Source organism: Oryx dammah, unplaced genomic scaffold, assembly GCF_014754425.2.
Source record: "Oryx dammah isolate SB20612 unplaced genomic scaffold, SCBI_Odam_1.1 HiC_scaffold_21, whole genome shotgun sequence".
NCBI lineage: Eukaryota > Metazoa > Chordata > Mammalia > Artiodactyla > Bovidae > Oryx > Oryx dammah.
Window position 1 is genome coordinate 28,917,450 of NW_024070205.1, and position 21,603 is coordinate 28,939,052.

Here is a 21,603-nt window from a genome sequence, read left to right on the forward strand (position 1 = left end):
ATTTGTTTATGTCATCTTTGATTTCTTTCATCAGTATCTTATAATTTTCTGCATACAGTTCTTTCATCTCCTTAGGTAGGTTTATTCCTAGATATTTTATTCTTTTTGTTGCAGTGGTGAATGGGATTGATTTCTTAATTTCTTTCTGATTTTTTATTATTAGTATATAGGAATGCAAGTGATTTCTGTGTATTGATTTTGTATCCTGTGACTTTGCTAAATTCAATGATTAGCTCTAGTAATTTTCTGATAGTATCTTTAGGGTTTTCTATGTATAGTATCATGTCATCTGCAAACAGTGAGAGAGATACTTCTTTTCCAATCTGGATTCCTTTTCATTCTTTTTCTTCTCTAATTGCTGTAGCAAGGACTTCCAAACCTATGTTGAATAATAGTGGTGAGTGGACACGCTTGTCTTGTTCCTGATCTTAGGGGGAATGCTTTCAGGTTTTTCACCACTGAGAATAATGTTTGCGGTGGGCTTATCATATATGGCCTTTACTATGTTGAGACAGGTTTCTTCTCTGCCCATTTTTAGAAGAGTTTTAATAGGTGCTGAACTTTGTCAAAGGCTTTTTCTGCATCTATTGAGATTATCGCATGGTTTTTCTCTTTCAGTTTGTTAATATGGTGTATCACATTGATTGATTTGCAAATATTAAAGAATCCTTGCATCCCTGGAATACACCCAACTTGATCATGGTGTATGAACTTTTTAATGTGTTGTTGAATTCTGTTTGCTAGAATTTTGTTGAGGATTTTTGCATCTATGTTCATCAGTGATATTGGCCTGTAGTTTTCTTTTTCAGTGTTGTCTTTGATTTTGGTATCAGGGTGATGGTGACCTCATAGAATGGGTTTGGAAGTGCTCCTTCCTCTGCAATTTTTGAAAGAGTTTTAGAAGGATAGGCATTAGCTCATCTCTAAATGTTTGATAGAATTCACCTGTTAAGCCATCTGGTCCCGGGTTTTTGTTTTTTGGGAGCTTTTGATCACAGTTTCAATTTCAGTACTTATAATTGGGTTGGTCATAATTTCTATTTCTTCTTGTTTCAGTCTTGGAAGATTGAACTTTTCTAAGAATCTATCCATTTCTTCCAGGTTATCCATTTTATTGCCATATAGTTGCTCATATAATCTCTTATAATCCTGTGTATTTCTGCATTGTCTATTGTAACCGCTCTTTTTCATTTCTAATTTTGTTGATTTGATTCTTCCTTTTTTCATGATGAGTCTGGTTAAAAGTTTGTCAGTTTTGTTTTTCTTCTATAGTATTCTTAAAATTTGGTCACCAGGAAAGACTGAACAAAAATTACTCCCCTCCCTCCCAAACAAGGAAACAGCTTTAATCATCTCTTTCCTGACCCACAAAAACAGGGAAGTAGTTGGAGCTGACGCCTTTAAATATGAAAGTTCAGCTCCTAAAACATTGCTCGTTGCTCAAAGGTGAAAATCCACACATTTTCTTCTCCAATATTTGTCCTATTTGTGAGTTTATTTCCATACAGCATGCATGCACACATCCCTGGTACTCACTCACATGTGCTCTTACGTGAGACACTATTTTTTTGTGTGTGTTTGTTGATAAATTATGAGGATAAGAAACTTGGTGTGTGCAGAGTTTCAAAGGTGCTTTGTCCACATCAAAGTCACCTGAGTCCCTTTCTCTGAAAGCCTGAAAAATCAAACTACACAACCAAGGATCACTACTTTCCCAGATGCTGTTCACAGGCAGCATATTGACGAAGGGCAGAGAAAAAGTCCTCATAACTGATGTTTAGGTGGGAAGGCAAAGAGACAAGCTCCATCACCCTGATATGCTAGGGCAGAAAGCCTAGTGTGCTGTCCTTAGACCAAACTTCAACGCTAAGTCAGGATCAGGGACATCATTCAAACGAAATGGTCTAACATATCTGCATCCATATCTGTGGGTTTCTTTTGCTGCTGAACTACTAACTAGCCAAAGTCGAGCAGCTCTCACAATATCTGCTTTTCCACCTTCTGGGGACAGCACTTTCGTTGCCTTTGTCATGACTTTGCAAATTCTGGTAAGTATTTGGAACTATCTAAGTCAGTCCAGATGTTCCTGATATTGTTTTAAAATTTCGTCCATCAACCTGGAATTATTTCTTTTGACAATCCCCTGGTGGTCGTAGACGCTGATGTAAGAGATGCCCACCGCAGACCGCACCACCAAGCTTGCGATGTCGGAGAAGCTGGGTTCCTCCTCCTCCTCTGTGATCACCAGGCTCACGTACACAGGCAGCTTCTCCAGGGAACGGCCGTCCGCGCGCTACGGCAGCCGCAGGTGGGCCGGCCGGGCGGTGCCCTGAGTGGAGGCCGGTGGTCACGGCCGTTCCCTCCCGCAGCCGGAAGCTGGCGGAGCTGGCGGAGCTGGGAGCTCACCGGCGCTAGGACCGCGGCGGAGGCGGCGAGGCAGCGGCTCCGCCTGAGCCAGTTCTAGGTGCCGAACCGCAAGTGGAGCCGGGAGGTGGGTTTGCGATGAGGTGCAAGCCGAACCGGGCGTGCAGCCACCCACAGCAGCAGCTCCTACAGCCCGATCATGCTCTCGTGGCTCCCGGGCGTCCGCCGGCTCCCACCCCCGCGGCGAGCCAGCTTCCTATCCAGCAGTCGCCCAGCGTTCCCCGCCCCCAAACCCGTTCTTTACACTTTCCACGCACCCTAACCTCTTTCTGCTGTCAGTACCTCACCTCGCCCCCGCCACCCACAACTCCCCCACCCCCATCCCCGCCATCTCCCTCCATCATCAGAGTGATTGTACCGTGCAGACCTAGGTCTGCGGACCTGAGTTTGCACACCGGTTCTGCCACACTAGGGAGTTAATTTGAGTCCCAGTTTCCTTCTTTATACTTAGAACTCCCAGATTCTCTGGGACTTTCTTTTTCTTTTGGCTACGCCAGGCGGCATGTAGGATCTTAGTTCCCCGACTAAGGATAGAACCCCTGCAGATCCCTGCAGCACGGAATCTTAACCACTGGACCGCAGGGAAGTCCCTCCTTTATCCTGTTACTAACAGGATAATGCTGCCTCCGCCAAACAGTTTTAATGAGTGAAGTATTGGAAAGGGCTTTGTAAGCTGCAGAGCTCCTTCCAGATGTTAGCTATATGGGTAAGATGTCCACCTAGCCCTCTGGATGGATGTCATCGCAAATAATTACTTGCTCTAGTCTTTACTAAACAAGAAAAAAAAGAGATTTGGGGGTATAAGTTTTGTAATTCACTTACCTTAATAACATTAGGCAAGAGCTGAATCACAACCCATGATTACAGCCTGGGCAAAAGCTTGCTAGAAACATTCTTCGACATTTTTAGCCAAAAAGTTGTTCATTTCTCAGTGTTCTCCCTCTTTTGCATCCCACACTCAGCCGACGACTGACTCAGTCTTAAGGGAGAAGTAGCATGAATTCAGCAACTTTGTATATAGCATCTTCTTATATTCCTACACCAAGCCAGACTTCCTTAGGTAAGAAGAGAAACTGGAACTGGAGATCTTCAAGAGACCTAATCAGGGGACTTTCCCTGGTGGCACAGTGGATAAGAATCCGCCTGTCAATGCAGAGGACACAGATTGGATTCCTGGTCTGGGAAGATTCCATGTGCTGTGGAGCAACTAAGCCCCTGCGCCACAACTACTGAGCCCACATACTGTAACTCCTGAGGCCTGAGTGCTCTAGGGTCTGTGCTCCACAACAGGAGAAGCCACCGCAATGAGAAGCCTGAGCACCACAAGGAAGAGTAGCGCCTGCTCGCCTCAACTAGAGAAAGCCTGCACACAGCAACGAAGACCCGGGTCAGCCAAAAATTAATTTAAAAAGAGAGACAGACCTAGGCATAAGTTGCCAGAGATGTCATAAAGGGGATTCAGATATGAGGTGAGAGGCTGGAGCAGATCAGTCCTAAGATCTCTTCCAACTGTAAATTTTGATGGAGAAGAGCTCCTGCCCTTTTGATGCATACAGTCTAATCAGGGAGATAGACGTGAAGAACATGTAGAGACTTCCCTGTTGGTCCAATGGACTTCCCTGGTGGCTCAGGTGGTAAAGAATCTGCCTGCAATGCAGGAGACCTGGGTTGGATTCCTGAGTCGGGAAGATTCCCCTGGAGAAGGGAATGGCAACCCGATCCAGTATTCTTGCCTGGAGAAGCCCATGGACAGAGGAGCCTGATGGGCTACAGTCCATGGGGTCACAAAGAGTTGGACATGACTGAGCAATTATTTTCCAGTGGTTAGGACTCTGTGCTTCCACTGCATCAGGCATGTAGTCCATTACTAGTCTGGGAACTAAGATCCCTGCAGGGCCAAAAAGGGAAAAGATGAAGAGACAGTAAGGAAAAAGTCCTGAGCAGGAATGAGCATTGCCTATTTAACTACCATTGCAAGTATGTTAGTTGCTTAGTTGTGTCTGATTATTTGTGATCCCATGGACTGTAGTCTGCCAGGCTCTTCTGTCCATAGGATTCTCCAGGCAAGAACACTGGAGTGTGTTGCCATTACCTTCTCCCAAGGATATTCCCGACCCAAGGATCAAACCCACGTCTCCTGCATTGCAGGCAAAGTCTTTACCATCTGAGCCACCAGGAAAGCCTACCACTGCAAGGAATGGTGACTGTTTTTCAACTGGGGGAGGCCTGTGGGTTTAACTCCTCTAGGAATCCTTGAAATTGTTGTTTAGTACCTAAGTCATGTCTGACTCTTTTGTAAGGGACTGTGGCCTGCCAGGCTCCTCTGTCCATGGGATTCTCCAGGCAAGAATACTGGAGTGGGTTGCCATTTCCTCCTCCAGGGGTTGGAACTGACAGGTCTGGTTTAATAAGTCAGCAAATGTGACTTGGGACAACTAAAGTTGGAAGGCTTGGACTAGCTCACCGAGGGAAGGGTGGTCCTTGCTCTGTAACTGCCAATCAGGGTGCGGAGATTTTAGAGCAGCAGCAGCTAACTGCCATTGCAGGAAGAGTACAGCCTGCTAGTCAGTGGGAAGCTAGAGGCGGCCACTTGTCATTGCTAATTGCTTTCTGAACCGTGTTGGGACATTGTAGAGCTCACAAACTCACACACATTCTTTGCTCTGTGAGATACGCAGGATCATTTTTATCCTCATATTATAGCTGAGGAATCTTAGTGAAATGCCTTACCATTTATTTAGTGAGGTACAGGCTATGGTGAGACCCACTTATCCTGACCTCCAGATAAGTGTGTGCCTGCTAGGTTGCTTTAGTTGTGACTCTTTGCGACCCCATGCACTATAGCCCTCCAGCCTCCTCTGTGCAGGGGACTCTCCAGGCAAGAATACTGGGGTGGGTTGGCATGCCCTCCTCCAGGGGATCTTCCCAACCCAGGGATCAAACCTATGTCTCTCTCCTGCCTTGGCAGGTAGGTTCTTTACCACTAGCGCCACCTAGGAAACCTCAGATGAGTGAAGTTGTTCAGTTGAGTCCGACTCTTTGCAACCCCGTGGACTGTAGCCCACCAGGCTCCTCCGTCCATGGGATTCTCCAGGCAAGAATACTAGAGTGGGTTTCCATTTCCTTCTCCAGGGGATCTTCCTGACCCAGGGATCGAACCCAGGTCTCCCACATTGCAGGCAGACACTTTAACCTCTGAGCCACTAGGGAAGCCCTCAGATGAGTACTTGTTCCTTAAAGAAGATTGTCATGTGAATTTCAAGACTAATGTTAGAGTCAGGACTTTTTTTTTTTTTTTTTTTTCACACAGGAATATAGACTTTATTTCAGCAACTCTACTCTCTTGAGAGCCTGAATCTCTTTGGAAATTTTAAGTAACATTCACTGCATTTATCAAGGTTGCAAAGTGAAATCTATAAACAGCTCTGCATGCATATTAAGTCACTCAGTCATGTCTGACTCTTTGCCACCCTATGGACTGTAGCCCACCAGGCTCCTCTGTCCATGGAATTTCTCCAGGCAAGAATTCTCCAGGCCGGGATCTTCCTGACACAGGGATCAAACTGGCATCTCTTGAGTCTTCTGCATTGGCAATCAGGTTCTTTACCACAAGTGCCACCTAACAAAAACATCATGACATTTGTTTGATCATACTATTGTTCATTGTTGTTGTTCTTTAGTCGACAAGTCAGATTTGACTGTTTGCAACCCCATGGACTATAAATAACCTAGCAGGCTACTCTGCCCATGGGATTTCCCAGGCAAGAATACCGGAGTGGGTTGCCATTTCCTTCTCCTAGAGTCAGGACTTTAAAAAACTGATGTGTGGGGAGAAACTTCGTCGTATCTCAACTCCCCAGTTTCCATTTCTAGACACACACGATGATGATAAAGTTAAATGTATTATTGCAAATGCAAGAATATTGCATTTGAATGTGTGCTCAGTCATTTAAGTCGTGTGTGACTCTTTGCGACCCCATGGACTGTAACCCGCCAGGCTCCTCTGTCCATGGAATTCTTCAGGCAAGAGTACTGTAGTGGGTTGCCATTTCCTTCTCCAGGGGATCTTCCCAACCCAGGAATAGAATCTGTCTGTCTCTTATGTCTCCTGCATCGGCAGACAGGTTCTTTACCACTAGGGCTTCCCTGGTGCCTCAGGTGGTAAAGTGTCTGCCTGCAGTGCGGGAGACCCAGGTTTGATCCCTGGGTTGGGAAGATCCCTTGGATCTTCCACTTGGATCTTTACCACTAGTGCCACCAAATCAAATCCATGAATCTGGTAACCTTCTAGAACAGTGCGGTTTGGTAGAGATATAATTTGTTAAATTTTCTAGAAGCTACATTTTATAAATAAAAAGGCACAGAGTAAATAAATATATTTAATTCAATATATCAAAAATATTTTTAAAACTCATAATCACAATATATAATACTAATGAGATAGTTTAAATTCTAAGTCTTCAGAATCTGGTAAGCGTATTATGCTAATAAGACATCTCAATTTGAACTAGCCACATTTCAAGTACTCAATTCGACTTATAGCTTGGACAGTCTTGGTCAGTGCAGTTCTAAAAGTAGAAATGCTAGTATTTGAGGCTGACCCCAACCCACTCCAGTACTTTTGCCTGGAGAATCCCATGGACGGAGAAGCCTGGTAGGCTAGAGTCCATGGGGTCGCAAAGAATCAGACACGACTGAAGCAGCTTAGCACAGCACAGCACTGTGAAGTTGGCAGGCATCTTTCTGCGGACAAAATATCTTCTGATGTCCCTCATATCACACAAAACAAGCATGTCCTGGGTCATCCTTCAAGAAAAAGAAACGAAAAGGAACTACAGTTTACTCAACTTTTTAAATTGTAAAAGATTACATTGGAAGGGCTCTCTGAGATGATCTAGTCCAAAAGTTGACAAATTTCAGCCCTGGGTCATATCTGCTCACTGCCTGTTTTTTTTTTTTTTTTCTTCTGCATCTTGAAAGCTAAAAATTATTTTTGTGTTTTTTAAACAGTGACAAACTTTATTCTTTTGGGCTCTCAAATCACTGCAGGTGGTGACTGCAGCCATTTAATTAAAAGACGCTTGCCCCTTGGAAGAAAAGTTATGACCAACCTAGATAGCATATTAAAAAGCAGAAACATAACTTTGCCAACAAAGGTCCATCTAGTCAAAGCTATGGTTTTTGCAGTAGTCATGTATGGATGTGAGAGTTGGACTATAAAGAAAGCTGAGTGTTGAAGAATTGATGCTTTTGAACTGTAGTGTTGGAGAAGACTCTTGAGAGTCCCTTGGGCAGCAAGGAGGCCTTGGGCAGTCAATCCTAAAGGAAATCAGTCCTGAATATTCATTGGAAAGACTGATGCCAAAGCTGAAAGTCCAATCCTTTGGCCACCTGATGCGAAGAACTGATTCATTGGAAAAGACCCTGATGCTGGGAAAGACTGAAGGTGGGAGGAGAAGGGGACAACAGAGGATGAGATGGTTGGATGGCATCACTGACTCGATGGACACGAGTTTGAGTGAGCTCCGGGAGTTGGTGATGGACAGGGAAGCCTGGCATCAATGCATGGGGTCTCAAAGAGTCAGACACAACTGAGTGACTGAACATTTTTAAATGGTTCAAAAAAATTGAAAAAAGAATAATGTTTCATGACATGTAAATATTATATGAAATTCAAAAGTCAGTGTCCATTATAAAGGTTTTTCAGAACACCTCCACCCTCACTTGTGTACATTTTGTCCATGGTTGCTTTTGAGCTACAACAGCAGAGTTGTCACAATGATACAATGACCTACCAAGCTCAAAGTAGTATTGACTGGCCTTTCACAGGAAACGCTGGCTGACCCCCTGCACTAGAGCAACCATCCCCATTCTATTGGTAGAGGACGGAGGCACAGAGATGTAATAGGCCTGAGGGACACCATCAGCCAGAGGCTGAAATGAGACCTCAGTGGCTAGTGCTCTTTTCACTATACCACCTCGTAAAAGACAGTGCCCCAAAGCTTCTCAGTTTATCAGGACAATGACTGCTTGGTCCTTTTATGTGCCTGTCTGCTCCTCACCTGCAAGCCTAACCTAGGTTTTAGTAGGGGCCACTGCATCTGTGGTGCAGTAGTAAAGAATCTGCCTGCAATGCAAGAGACTCTGGTTTGATCCCTGAGTCAGGAAGATCCCCTGGAGAAGGAAATGGTAACCCACTCCAGTATTCTTGCCTGGGAAATCCCATGGGCAGAGGAGCCTGGCGGGCTACAATCCATGGTGTTTCAGAGTCGGACATGACTGAGTGACTGAGCACACTGCATTGTAACCTCGAGAGGGCAGCACTGGCTAACGTGACTCCAGAGAGCAACCTTTCCAAGAAATGACCAAAATAGAGTACAGTTGTGTCTTTAGAAAAAAGAGAGAGAGAGAAAGAAAAAAAGAGGGTCAGAAAGGTCCCAAGTTGCTTTTGATGGTGACATGCATACATACTAGTACAATGTTCAGTTCAGTTCAGTTCAGTCGCTCAGTCGTGTCTGACTCTTTGTGACCCCATGAATCGCAGCACGCCAGGCCTCCCTGTCCATCACCAACTCCTGGAGTTCACTCAGACTCACGTCCATCGAGTCAGTGATGCCATCCAGCCATCTCATCTTCTGTCATTCCCTTCTCCTCCTGCCCCCAATCCCTCCCAGCATCAGAGTCTTTTCCAATGAGTCAACTCTTCGCATGAGGTGGCCAAAGTACTGGAGTTTCAGCTTTAGCATCATTCCTTCCAAAGAAATCCCAGGGCTGATCTCCTTCAGAATGGACTGGTTGGATTTCCTTGCATTCCAAGGGACTCTCAAGAGTCTTCTCCAACACCACAGTTCAAAAGCATCAATTCTTTGGCGCGTAGCCTTCTTCACAGTCCAACTCTCACATCCATACATGACCACTGGAAAAACCATAGCCTTGACTAGATGGACCTTAGTCGGCAGAGTAATGTCTCTGCTTTTGAATATGTTAACTAGGTTGGTCATAACTTTCCTTCCAAGGAGTAAGCGTCTTTTAATTTCATGGCTGCAGTCACCATCTGCAGTGATTTTGGAGCCTCCTGCAAAATAAAGTCTGACACTGTTTCCACTGTTTTCCCATCTATTTCCCATGAAGTGATGGGACCGGATGCCATGATCTTCGTTTTCTGAATGTTGAGCTTTAAGCCAACTTTTCCACTCTCCTCTTTCACTTTCATCAAGAGGCTTTTTAGTTCCTCTTCACTTTCTGCCATAAGGGTGGTGTCATCTGCATATCTGAGGTTATTGATTATTTCTCCCAGCAATCTTGATTCCAGCTTGTGTTTCTTCCAATCCAGCGTTTCTCATGATGTACTCTCCATATAAGTTAAATAAGCGGGGTGACAATATACAGCCTTCACGTACTCCTTTTCCTATTTGGAACCAGTCTATTATTCCATGTCCAGTTCTAACTGTTGCTTCCTGACCTGCATACAGATTTCTCAAGAGGCAGGTCAGGTGGTCTGGTATTCCCATCTCTCTCAGAATTTTCCACAGTTTATTGTGATCCACACAGTCAAAGGCTTTGGCATAGTCAATAAAGCACAGTGTAAGATATTAAAAAAAAAAAATTTTTTTTTTGACAAATTGCCAAAGGTGAGTTCAAGCTCAGAAAATATCCACGTCTAGCTAGAAATGAAGGAAGGCAAATTGGTAACAAAACCAAAGTAGGCATTTCAGAGAAAAGCACCCACACGTTAAAAAAAAAAAAAAAAAAAGCTTTCTTAGTATTGAGGGAAGAATAAGAGGAATAGTAGAATGGGTTGCCATATCCTCCTCCAGGAGGGGATCTTCCAAACACAGGGATCAAACCCAGGTCTCCCACATTGCAGGCAGATTCTTTACTGTCTGGTGGCTCAGACAGTAAAGAATCTGCCACCCACACATTAAAAAAAAAAAAAGAAAAAGAAACCCAGTTCTACTTTCTGAGTATTGAGGAAACATGGAGAGGAAATTAGTCCTCCTGGAGCCTTAGGGACGGTTTAAGTAGGTGAGTGGAGCTATGCTTATGACCCAGATTTGTACTTGTTCTGAGGGGGCTGAAGAAGAGCTTCCATTTCTTCATTTTGGTGAGGTCTAATCATAACATGTGGCTAGTGAGGTTTGCAGCCTAGTATGAGGTATTTAGTAAGTATAATTAATATTTGCAGAGGGCTGTAAAACCCTATAGATTAAAAGGTGCCCTGTGGAAGATGCAAGATGGACTGGTGTGACTGTGAGGGCAGATACATTTCCGTGGGTGTCACTGCTATTGTTTACTGAGGAGGCAGAGGGAAAAAGTAGGTTAAAGCCAGGTGGCACAGTCCTTCAACGTGACTCAGAACTGGGCCACATGAAACCTGTCTAGGCAGACTATCACATCAGATGGTCTAGAGAAATTTCCCCAAGAATGCATAAATCTTCAGAGGCAGAATGGTTAGCTTCATGACACATAATCATGCCTGGAAGAAATCTGGTGGGGCTAATTAGGAAGACACAGATGGCACTTCCGTCTTTACAAGGAAGGGGACTGAGTTGTACTACTCAGCAAATATTTTCCTCAGCTTGAGCTTGACTTCTGAGATTTTCTGAGAACTGAGCATTTTTTCTAAGTAATCGCAAAAGCCTGGGTAACAGCAGGAACTAAGCTAGTAGTCTAATTAAGCATCCCCATACTGCGATACTTTAAAACACTACTGGGAATCCCAGTGAGTTCCTAATGTCTAATTCCTAAATTTAATCCAAAGTGCTCCACTGAATCCTCTTGTATGACCTTCGTTAATTATGTAATATCTAATCACCAGTGATGATAAAAAAATTGAAAACGATGGCATGAACTGATTCACTCTCCTGCAGGTATTCCATCAGGAACAAAGATTAGGGCATTTCCAAGGAATAAAACTTTAGCATATAGGAAATTGCTTTCAAACTCTAGCAATTAAGTATATTTTTAGTCCCTGGAATGATAAAAATATGGAACTGCACTGAATGGGATTTTGTTGTTGTTCTTATTTTTTCCAGTTAGAATTTTGGTCCAGATCAATCCTATAACATGTGGGAAGACTTTACAGACTTACCATGAAAATAATCTGGTGACTTAGGGTACATTAAGAAATCCTCAGCAGAAATATTATTAAATTTAAATCTTTATTCTGTTACTAAGAAAAGTAAATCCACAACTCCAGTACTGTATTTACTTTGGAAATTATAAACTACCAGAAAATAAAACAAAGACAGGAAGAAGGAAAAGAAAAACAGGTATTATACCACTCAAGTGCCCAGTATTGTAAATATAACTTGGAACTTACTTTATGACATTCACATAAAGCTAATTGACTTAGATGGCTTTGATTTTCTGGCTTTTGTGTATTTTTGTCAGTTCTGTAATGTTACATGGTTTAGAGGATCAAATCCTATTTTGTGTAATGTTGTATTCCATTTTTTAATTTCAAACCAGTTGGCAGAATCTTTAGGTATTGGTACACTCCTCAAAGAGGGGGAAAAAATCCAACTTAACTGTGACTCTGTTTCCTATTTATATTGTATTTCTCATTTAAGAAGTCAAAAACTCAGTGGACTTTACTCCAAGTCTCTCTAGCATAATATCTTAGATTTCAATAGCATTTCTCAGATTACAAAGCACTTTTACATCCATTCTCTCCTTTCATTGGGTCTCCAAAACAACACTGTGGGTGGGTATGGCATGCATAGTATAGTTATTTAACAGCTTAATTTCCAAAAATTAATTCAATGAATATTTATTGAATGGCTACTGTTTACCAGGCATTTTTAAACAATGACCATTCAGTGGAAAATAAAACATATGAAGAGCCTGCCAAAAATGTTTGTGATTTGCCTAAGACTATAGAAAGTAAATCCAAAACCTTTGGATGGATGTACTGTATCATCATTTCCATCTTCAGCTGGAAAAATGAAGCACAGATAACTTACTGGACACTGTCTCTTAGTACTGTAGTGGCATTTCTTGTATAGATTTGCTCAACCACATCTGCTCGCCAGTATCTGCTCCCATACATTCCAGCCTCTGGTCTTTCACTAGATCAATTCTTTTATACTCCCATCTACAGTCAATTCCTTCACAGAGGCAACTCCTCTCTCCTACTTAAGGACATGTATCCAGTCAACTCTCTCCCACACACAGCCATTCTCTAATGTATCAAAAAAAAAGATAAAATACAGTGTTGTTTCAAAAAAAAAAAAAAGTATTGTAATTTCTTCTGCCTTAAAAACAAACTTCTCTCAATCCCACTTCCCCCAGCTACTCACCCCTTACCAGTGACCACTCCATTTTTCTTCTTTCCTTTTGCAGCAAACTCCTATTCTCTAAGTTGTAAGTCAAATAAGTATTTATTGAACAGATGCAGAATAAATGAACTAGGAATGCTTCACACGAAGTTAAATAAGTTCAAGTATTTAGATGCCTTGTCACTCACACACACACACACACACACACACACACACACACACAAACTGGTTTTATATTTCTGCAAAAGGCAGAACTATACCCAATGGTTAGAAATATCCAGCATGATATTTGCACCAATACTTTCAGTTTCTCCAGTATAACGGATGCTAAGGTTTCCCTCGTAGCTCAATTGGTGAAGAATCTGCCAGCAATGCAGGAGACCCGGGTTTGATCCGAGTCAGGAAGTTCCCCTGGAGAAGGAAATGGCAACCCACTCCAGTATTCTTGCCTGGATAATCCCATGAACAGAGGAGCCTGGCGGGCTACAGTCCATGGGGTTGCAAGAGTTAGACATGACTTAGTGACTAAATCACTCATGCTTTTTTCAAAGAGATGAGATATAGGGACTTCCCTGGTGGTCCAGTGTCTAAGATTCCAAGCTCTGAATGCAGGAGGCCAGAGGTTCAATTCCTGATCAGGGAACTGGATCTCACATGTCTTGACTAAGACCCAATGCACCCAAATAAATAAACAAAAACAAATAAATATTTTTTTTTAAAAAGAAATGAGATATAATTTTTTTTTTCCTTTAAGCAGGGGCATCTCTGGTGGCTCAGCTGGTAAAGAATCTGCCTCCAGTGTGGGAGACCTGGGTTTAATCCCTGGATTGGAAGATCCCCTGGAGAAGGGAACAGCTACCTACTCCAGTATTCTGGGCTTGAGAACTCCATGGACTGTATAGTCCATGGGGTCGCAAAGAGTCGACTTTCACTTTCCTTCCACTTAAAAAAATAGTATTCTTGGACCTTTCAAGGAAATCGAATTTTCATGGCTTATCCTCCACACCAGCAATTGAGGCACTCATACCATCAGAAATACACCTCAAGTCAACTAACTGATTTGTTAAGGAAGTGCTCTTTTGTTCTCAGTTATATTTTCAGTTTCATGTCATTGATTCTCAGAAGGTATGAGAAAAGTCTCACAAAGCAAATATATCAGAATCCCTGGAATTCTGATATTCCATTCTAGGGAGACAGTCTTCCTCAGCCCCTAAGTGAATCACTTACCAGTACAAACCAGTGTGAACTGATGGAAGTATAGTCTGTGCTAATATAAGGGAGTAACTAGAAAATATAAACTAAACTACATAATATATTAAGCTTCAACCAAATTGATATTTCAAAGTAGAAATTGTTTCAACAGTTACTAGGCATAAATGTTCCAGGATAAAATATACATAGTAATTTATAGCTATGTTTTATCATGTTCCAATAAGAATAATACAATAATACAATACAGTAGGAATAAGATAATACAGCTGAAGGTAAAAAAATGTTAATATCAGTATTTATCAGTACACAGGATTTTAAAGGTGCAGCTTGAGCCCAGGATAATAAACACATTTTCAAATAAAGTGCATAACAAAACTAGTTAACTGTTGTTCATTGGGGAACTAGAGCAGGCTCCAATATGACAGGTGGAGAAAACTTACTAAAAGGAAACTTCTGGGACTTTTACAGTGGATGGGAATTCACCTGCAAGTGCAGGGGACATGTGTTCCATCCCTGATCCAGGTGGATTCCACATGCTGCGGAACAACAAATGCCTGTGCACCACAACTACTGAAGGCTTCCCACTTCAGAACCTGACCTCTGCAACAACAGAAGCCACTGCAAGAAGAAGCCCACGCACTGCAACGAAGAGTGGCTCTTTCTCACCACAGCTAGAGAAGCCCCTGGTGCAGCAAAGAAGAGCCAGTGCAACCGAAACAAAAGGGAGTTTCTGGGCACTTAATTTCTAGGGTATTACCAGTCTTGTGATAGAGTCAGTTTGTCATCATTGTTCTAGTACTTTTACAGGAAATCCTACAAAAGCTGCAAAATCATCGGTAATTATTGAAGTACACACTTGAGAAACCAGGGTAAAGTCTGCCTTGTTGCATTTCTAAGCACTGTGTGGCTGGCTGAATTGCCTCAGACCACTGGTGAGCATCAGTGCTTATATAAACGCCAGGAAAATCTCTGCTAGTCTTTGTCCTACTAACCAAGTTCCTCTAAGTAATGACCAAATTCCAAGTTCTATTTTCAGATTTTGTAGGATAGTATTCTTTCCCAAAGAAATTGTGTATTACTCAGATTATTATGGAACAGATATGAGGCTAGCAGCAGACCACATCTTGAGAGTGTAACAATTCTTCCAGAAGCCTAAAGGTTTTGAGTTTCTGATTCTTGCACTGATCCAGGAACCTTTGAAATTAACCGTACTTTGTACCATCATAGTCCCTAGCATCTCTCTCTCTCCAAATCCACTCCACTGTAGTACTTTTCCAAAGGTCAGACTTCATATACTTTTTTTTTTTTTTTCTGCAACCCAGTCCAGTCATGCTTTTGACCCCTCTGCTCCACCAAAACCTCTCTTGCCAAGATCACCTCCATGTTGTTCCAAGGGTCAATTCTCAGGCCTCACCTTAACCTCTCGGCAGCATTCCACAGTTGATCACTTCCTCCTCCTTCAGATATTTTCTTCACCTAACTTCCGGGACACTATTCATCTCTTGGTTTTCCTCCTACCTAACTGGTTTGTTCCCACACAGTTGCTCTGCAAGTTCTTTTCTTCTGAGACCTCTTAAGAGAGAAATGTCTCAGGGCTTTCCTGTTTCTCTTTCCCTCTATATCTACACTTATTCCCTTGGAGATGTCATTAAGTTTCAGGCTTTAAATGCCATTTATATGCTGACAACTCCCAAATACACACACACAGATTATGCATTTTATATAATATCTTCAGAACTTCCTCCTGAACTAGACATATCCAACAGCCTACCTAATGTCTCCATTTAAATATTTAATAAATTTCAAGTTGAACATGTCCCAAACTGAACTCTTACTATTCCCCTGGAAAATTGTTCTATCTAGTGCTCCCTATTTCAGATGATCACAATGCAGTCTTTCTAGTTGCTGTTTAAAAACCTCAGGCTCACCCTTGACTCCCCCTTCTATTAACTGTATATTCAACCCATCAAAAAGTCCTCTTGGATTTGCCTTCAAAAAAATCTATCCAGGATCCCTTAATCATTGATGTTCTCGTGTTTCATTTGGACTACTGAAAGAGCCTCCTTTCTAGACTTCTGCTTCTATCCTTGAACCCTTTATTCTCAGTACTTCTCAAAACCTAAGTCATATCATGCAACAGCTCCACACCAATTAAAAGCCAAAGCCTTCCCACTCTGGCCCGCCAGGTTCTACAGATCTGCCTCTCACTCCCCTTACCTCTCTGACACCCATCCTCTTCTATACTCTCCGCCTTGCTCACTTTGTTTCAGCCACGGTGGTTTCCTGTGCTCCTTTTCAGGTGCCAGTCATGCTTCTACTTGAGTGCCTTTGGACTTGCTGTTTCCACTCCCTGGAAACTCTTGCCTAAATATCCACATAGTTTGCTCCCTTAGCTCCTTCAAGTCTTCAGTATTTTCTTGAGGCCTATGCGCCACTTGAAATGATAACACATGCTCCCTCTCTCATTTCATCATCTTACTCTTCCTATTATTTAATTTCCTTTTTATATTTATTGTCTCTTCTCCCTCTATTCCCCCATAGTAAGTTCCAAGAGAACAATGATTTGTTTTATTCAGTGATGTATCTTAAGCACTTGGAATAGGATCTGGCATAAGGTTGATTCTCAAAAACTATTTGTTAAACAAATAAAGATCTTGACATTTAGAAGTCTTTTAGATGAATTGTCTAACTGGACCATTTAAACTGTGATGTCAAAATGATAAGCCTATGGGTTTCATATAATCTGCACAACTGTCAGGATAGTATCTTGTTTTAGGAATGACCATATGAACTCTGGCAGAACAAACAAATGTTGGGTTGTTCAGGAGTATTTATTTTTATAGATATGCTTCTATTTTTCTAAAAAATACAGTTGGTGGCAGGGATTTGTTCTTTGAACTCCAATACTTCGGAAGTGCTGAACTTCTGAGTTTTGCCTCAGAAAGGAAAGGACTATTACAACATGTGGGAGTGCTTAACTACTGCCAAAAATATTTGGAAAAACTTCCCATAATACTAAGTCTTTAAAGAAGATCATTCATCTTTTCCAGGAAAAGGTTACTATTGTTTTAAATTTGCTCCTATGCTAGAGTTTGGCATGAAAAGCTGGCCTTTCCTGGAACAATAGAGATATTTAATATTTCTGTGTGTTGTCTGGAAAAGGTGCACACAAGCTTTGTCAAATGCCAAAAAATAAAATCAAAGGCTTGAGCCAAAGGGACCTAGAACATAGCACTCAATTCCACACTGGCTGTCTTAAGGATCCAAGTATAATTAATGGTTTTGGTTAACACCTAATCTCTTTCAGGGAACACAAACTGGTACAAATTAATTCAGAACCTGTTTTAGAATAAAAAAGAAAAACTAAAGGAACAATGGACTGGTAATCCTGGAATTCACTAATCCTGCCTGGTTTGACAAAGTGAAGAGACCCAGGAAAATACATATACAGAAGTATTTTTACTACTTGGGCAGATCATGAGACTATGATAAGTTGGAAAGTGTTTTGAGGCCAACAAGAGAAGGAGTGGTGTTATTCCTGGATTTCTGTTCTACTGTTTTCCAAATGTATGGCACTGGCCAGGACAGATGAACAGTGCAACATACTACTTACTTTTTAAATGCTAAACTATTTTTTAGAGCAGTTTTAGGTTCACAATAAAATTGCAAAGTACAGAGCTCCTTTACATCCCGCGCCCTCAACACACAGCCTCTCCAACTACCAACAGCCCACACCAGAGCAATATTTGTTACACTGACACAGCATCACCCACCCCCACGGTTTACATAAGGGCTCATTCTTGGTATTGTAAGGTCTGTGGGTTTAGACACATGTATAATGACAGGTATGCCACCATTGTAGTATTATACTGAGTAGTTTCACTGCCCCAAAGAGCCCCCGGTTCCCTGCAAATTCATTCATTCATTCCCTCCCCATTGCATGCATGCTCAGTCACGTCCAACTCTTTTCAACCTGCCAGGTTTCCCTTGTCCATGGTATTTTCCAGGCAAGAATACTGGAATGGGTTTCTAGACCCTCCTCTGCAGGATCTTCCTGACCCAGGGATCAGAGATCGAACCTACACCTTACGTTTCCTGCATTGGCGGGCATATTCTTTACCACTACTGCCACTTTGGGAACCACTGATCGGTCTTTGTTGTTTTATCTTTTCTAGAATAGTTGGAATATTATAATAAATATAGATATTACCTATGCTTAAGAAAATATGAATTGCAAACTTGTACAAAAAGGATGTGCTTTTTGTGTTAAATGTAATAGCAAATGGGAAATAAGTACTCGTTTTATAAATTTAAAAAATTCTAGGTATTAGAATTGTTTAAACAGATACTTCTGTATCTGTATAAAGTGAAAGAAAGGTTGTTCAATCGTTCTTTGAATTTCAACTGCTTGGCTGATTAGGGGTGTGATATTTTGTTTGCATTACTAGATAGCACATCCTAATTCCCCAATAATACTAACAGTTTCATACTATTCAATTTTCGTTGTGCAGGCAAAAAGTAATAGCTTTCAAAAACAATACATTTTTAGTAAAGCAACTATTCTCCAATATAAAATTAAAAAAATATATTTCATAAGCTCTCACCATCAAAAGAACGTACACTATTGTGCTTTACAGAATCTTGGGTATTAAAAAAAAATCAAAACTCTATGCAGTGGTTTTAGTCGTACTGAACCTGAAATAAAACTTGGACTTCGACAGTCACTTCTCAGATGTTTCTTTCATCTGGAAGCCATCAAATACTGATCTATTCCTTCAACGACAAATATATTCTTTACATCTTCATCCATCATTATATATTAACCTCCCCGGTTACTGAAACAGATAACCGCCTATAATTATATGTAGTAGGGGGAAAAAAACCAGAAAACTACTGTATCTGTAACACCAAAAAAAATTTAACCGGAAAGGCTGGCTAAATTATGAACACATGTTACTGTACTCGTTCTTTTTTTTGAACTCCCCCTACTGGGGGGGGGGGGGGGGGGGGTGGAAGATTGCACAAAATTAAACAAAAATACCTCGCGCAAAAAGCAAGTCGAGAAGACAAATTTAGTAGCATTACTCTTTAATTTCCTGGCTTTGGTGATTTTGGAGTCGCAAAGTTACGATCACAATGCCAAGATTAATATTTAAATATTTCCCTGGATGTCAGGGAAACAGCTCTTTCAGAATTTGAAATCACACCTGAAGGTAAAGGAGATTTTATTGAGTCAATTTGTTATTTATGTATTCATAAGGGATTTTAAAAAGTTAAATGGAATATATCCTTAACCGACAGAAATAAGCCATTCCAATCTATTGTTTCAGTTTATAGCTCAGATATAAATAAGGGGCTAAAAAACCTGATCTGAAAATAGTTGCGCAGTGCGTGCTTCACAGGCAGCCAATGAAAAGCAACTGTATCGCTTCTGTGGCTGACAGCACTCCAAAGACACTACTTTTTTTTTTTTTTTTAAAGAGACCGACCTCTTTGTTACCCTGTCGTTTAGCACCTTTGTTGGGTCTCCCAGCTCCGCAGTTTAATTTCCATCTGCTGAACGCCACTGCGGCTCAAGGAATTGCATTCCAGCAGGCTTAGTGCTCCTAGCAGCACAAAGCTGCAGAAAGCGCCTTTACTCTCAAGGTGAAATGACAGCTTCCCACGCTCGAGTTCTGAGCACTGCCTCGTAAAACTGATCCTTTTCACATATCAAGTGCTGGGGTGAGAGATCCCACTTTTCAAGGGTTTAGAGGGCAGGAAGCACTTGGGACTCCATGTACGCCCCTCGATGCTTCTCAGGTTCACACGCCGCGTGCTCACCCGGCGCGTGTCCGGGGCGGGTCGCGACAGAGCCTGAGCCCAGCCAGCAGGACGTAGGCGAAGAACAAAGGCGACCCGCCCGCCTTCGCTCCCAGGGGCAGCCCGGCGCGCGGTCGCCGGCCCCGCCCCCAACAGCCCTGCACCCGCGGCTGCGCGAAATGGCGGCCGAGCCACAAAATGGCAGCCGGGCCAGGCCCCGCGCTGGCGAATAAAAGGCGCCGCGGACCCCTCCCCCCAGCGCAGCAATGCCAGCTCGAGCTTCCTCTTCATGGCAGTCCGGCCCGGCTCTCCTCAGGCACTGGCGCGCCTCCGTGGCTGCATGGAGACCCCCGCCGGCCTTCCCACAGCGCCTCTCAAGTCCAAACGACGCGTCGCCTTTGTTTTTCCAAATGGCCCCCTTTTCAGGAGGCTCTTACTGAAGGATGTACAAACTGAAAAGAACTGAGCGTTGCACACCTGCAGGACTACGCTTGCCCTCCCCGGACGCCCATTAAGCCGGGAGCGGGGCGGCGGGAGCACCTCATTCCTGGGGTCTCCACATTCCCGCAGCTTTAGCTTCAGGTCGCCAAAGACAGGAAAGGGGGATCAAAGAGGCCTCCAAATTAGGGGAAATTAAGGAAATGGGGGGCAGAGCCGCAGACCAGTCCTTCGGCAGCCACGTTGAATCCCAACGCAGAGTCCACACCCCAGCAGAGTCCACACCCGAGCGCGCAGCAAACAGCCGCCAGTGGCCCGTAGCGCGCGGGCATCTCCAGAGCCCCGATGTCGGCTTTGGCTCCGCCACGCAAACATCCAGTGAGCGTTTTAGGCTTTTCACCACATTCCCCTCTGCCCTCTCCCTTCTCCCTGTGTTGAGGGGCCTGGGGGCTGGGAACGGGAAGAGGAAGGAGCGGCTGCTGTGGTCCCCATACTTTTTCCCCTGGCTTGAGGGTCTCGGTGGGCTTGGGCTTTGCTTTGGTCGTGGCTTGATAGATGGAGGCAGGGCGGTATCGGTGTACTTTGGGTTTTTCGTTTTTCCGTCTCTCAAACGCTGGCTTCCCTGCGCTCCCCATCCCCCAGCTTCCTTTCAAGTGCATCTTTCCAGAAACTTCTCAGGGAAACTCAGCAAAAACCCGCAGGCTCCGAAATCGCCTCCCTCCCGGAGCATGCGCAACACACTGGGCGGCAAGCTCTGCGCGCGTGTGTGAGAGTGGTACGTGTGCGCGCGCGCGCTCGCCGTGCGAGGCGGGACGGTTCTCTCACAATGAAGGGAACAGGTTTTCTCCCCTCCCCCAACGTTCCGTCGTTGCGCAAGCGCGTTGAGCCAACTCCTCTGGCCTTTGAGAGAAGTGGGGGGAGGCGCAGGCCCAAAGGTCTGGAGTCGGGGCTTCGCGCCTGCGCACTGTGTTGTCTTGGCCCGGCTTTTTCCGCGCAGCTTGTGGTAGCGTCTTTGATGTGAAGTGCATTTGAGCACCTCAGTTGCAACCGTACTCATTGTGTCCTCTACTCCCACTCGCGGAAACTGTAGTCTCTTGAGGGGTTATTAATTACGTCCCGCGGGTTTCCTGGAGAAGGGCCTTCCCTTTGTGTCTAACGGCTAAGGTTGAACCGTGTCTCGTTAGCCCCCTTCCACTCCTGCCTGCGCCTTGACCCCTGACAGGAATCGATGACTGGAGAGTGTTGGAGCTTTCTCCCAACTAGGGGAAACAGCTCTGATCAAAGGACCGGGTGACGGCCGCGCTGGCTTCCATCAGGCACTGCCTGCAGTTCTTGCTTACTAAATAAAGGTGTCCTTTATTTGGAACCCTGCGCTTGGTCCTCGACACCAGCCTCTGCTGGGGCTGGCAGCTGGACTAGTCCTCCGAGTGTGGATGCAGACAAAGGG

At 43.5% G+C, this 21,603-nt stretch overlaps 1 pseudogene; it reads right to left on the bottom strand.

The window, feature by feature from the left end:
- Nucleotides 1–1,217: 1,217 nt before the first annotated feature.
- On the bottom strand, nt 1,218–20,791 carry LOC120879820 (annotated as a pseudogene).
- Between the last annotated feature and the right edge of the window lie 812 nt (nt 20,792–21,603).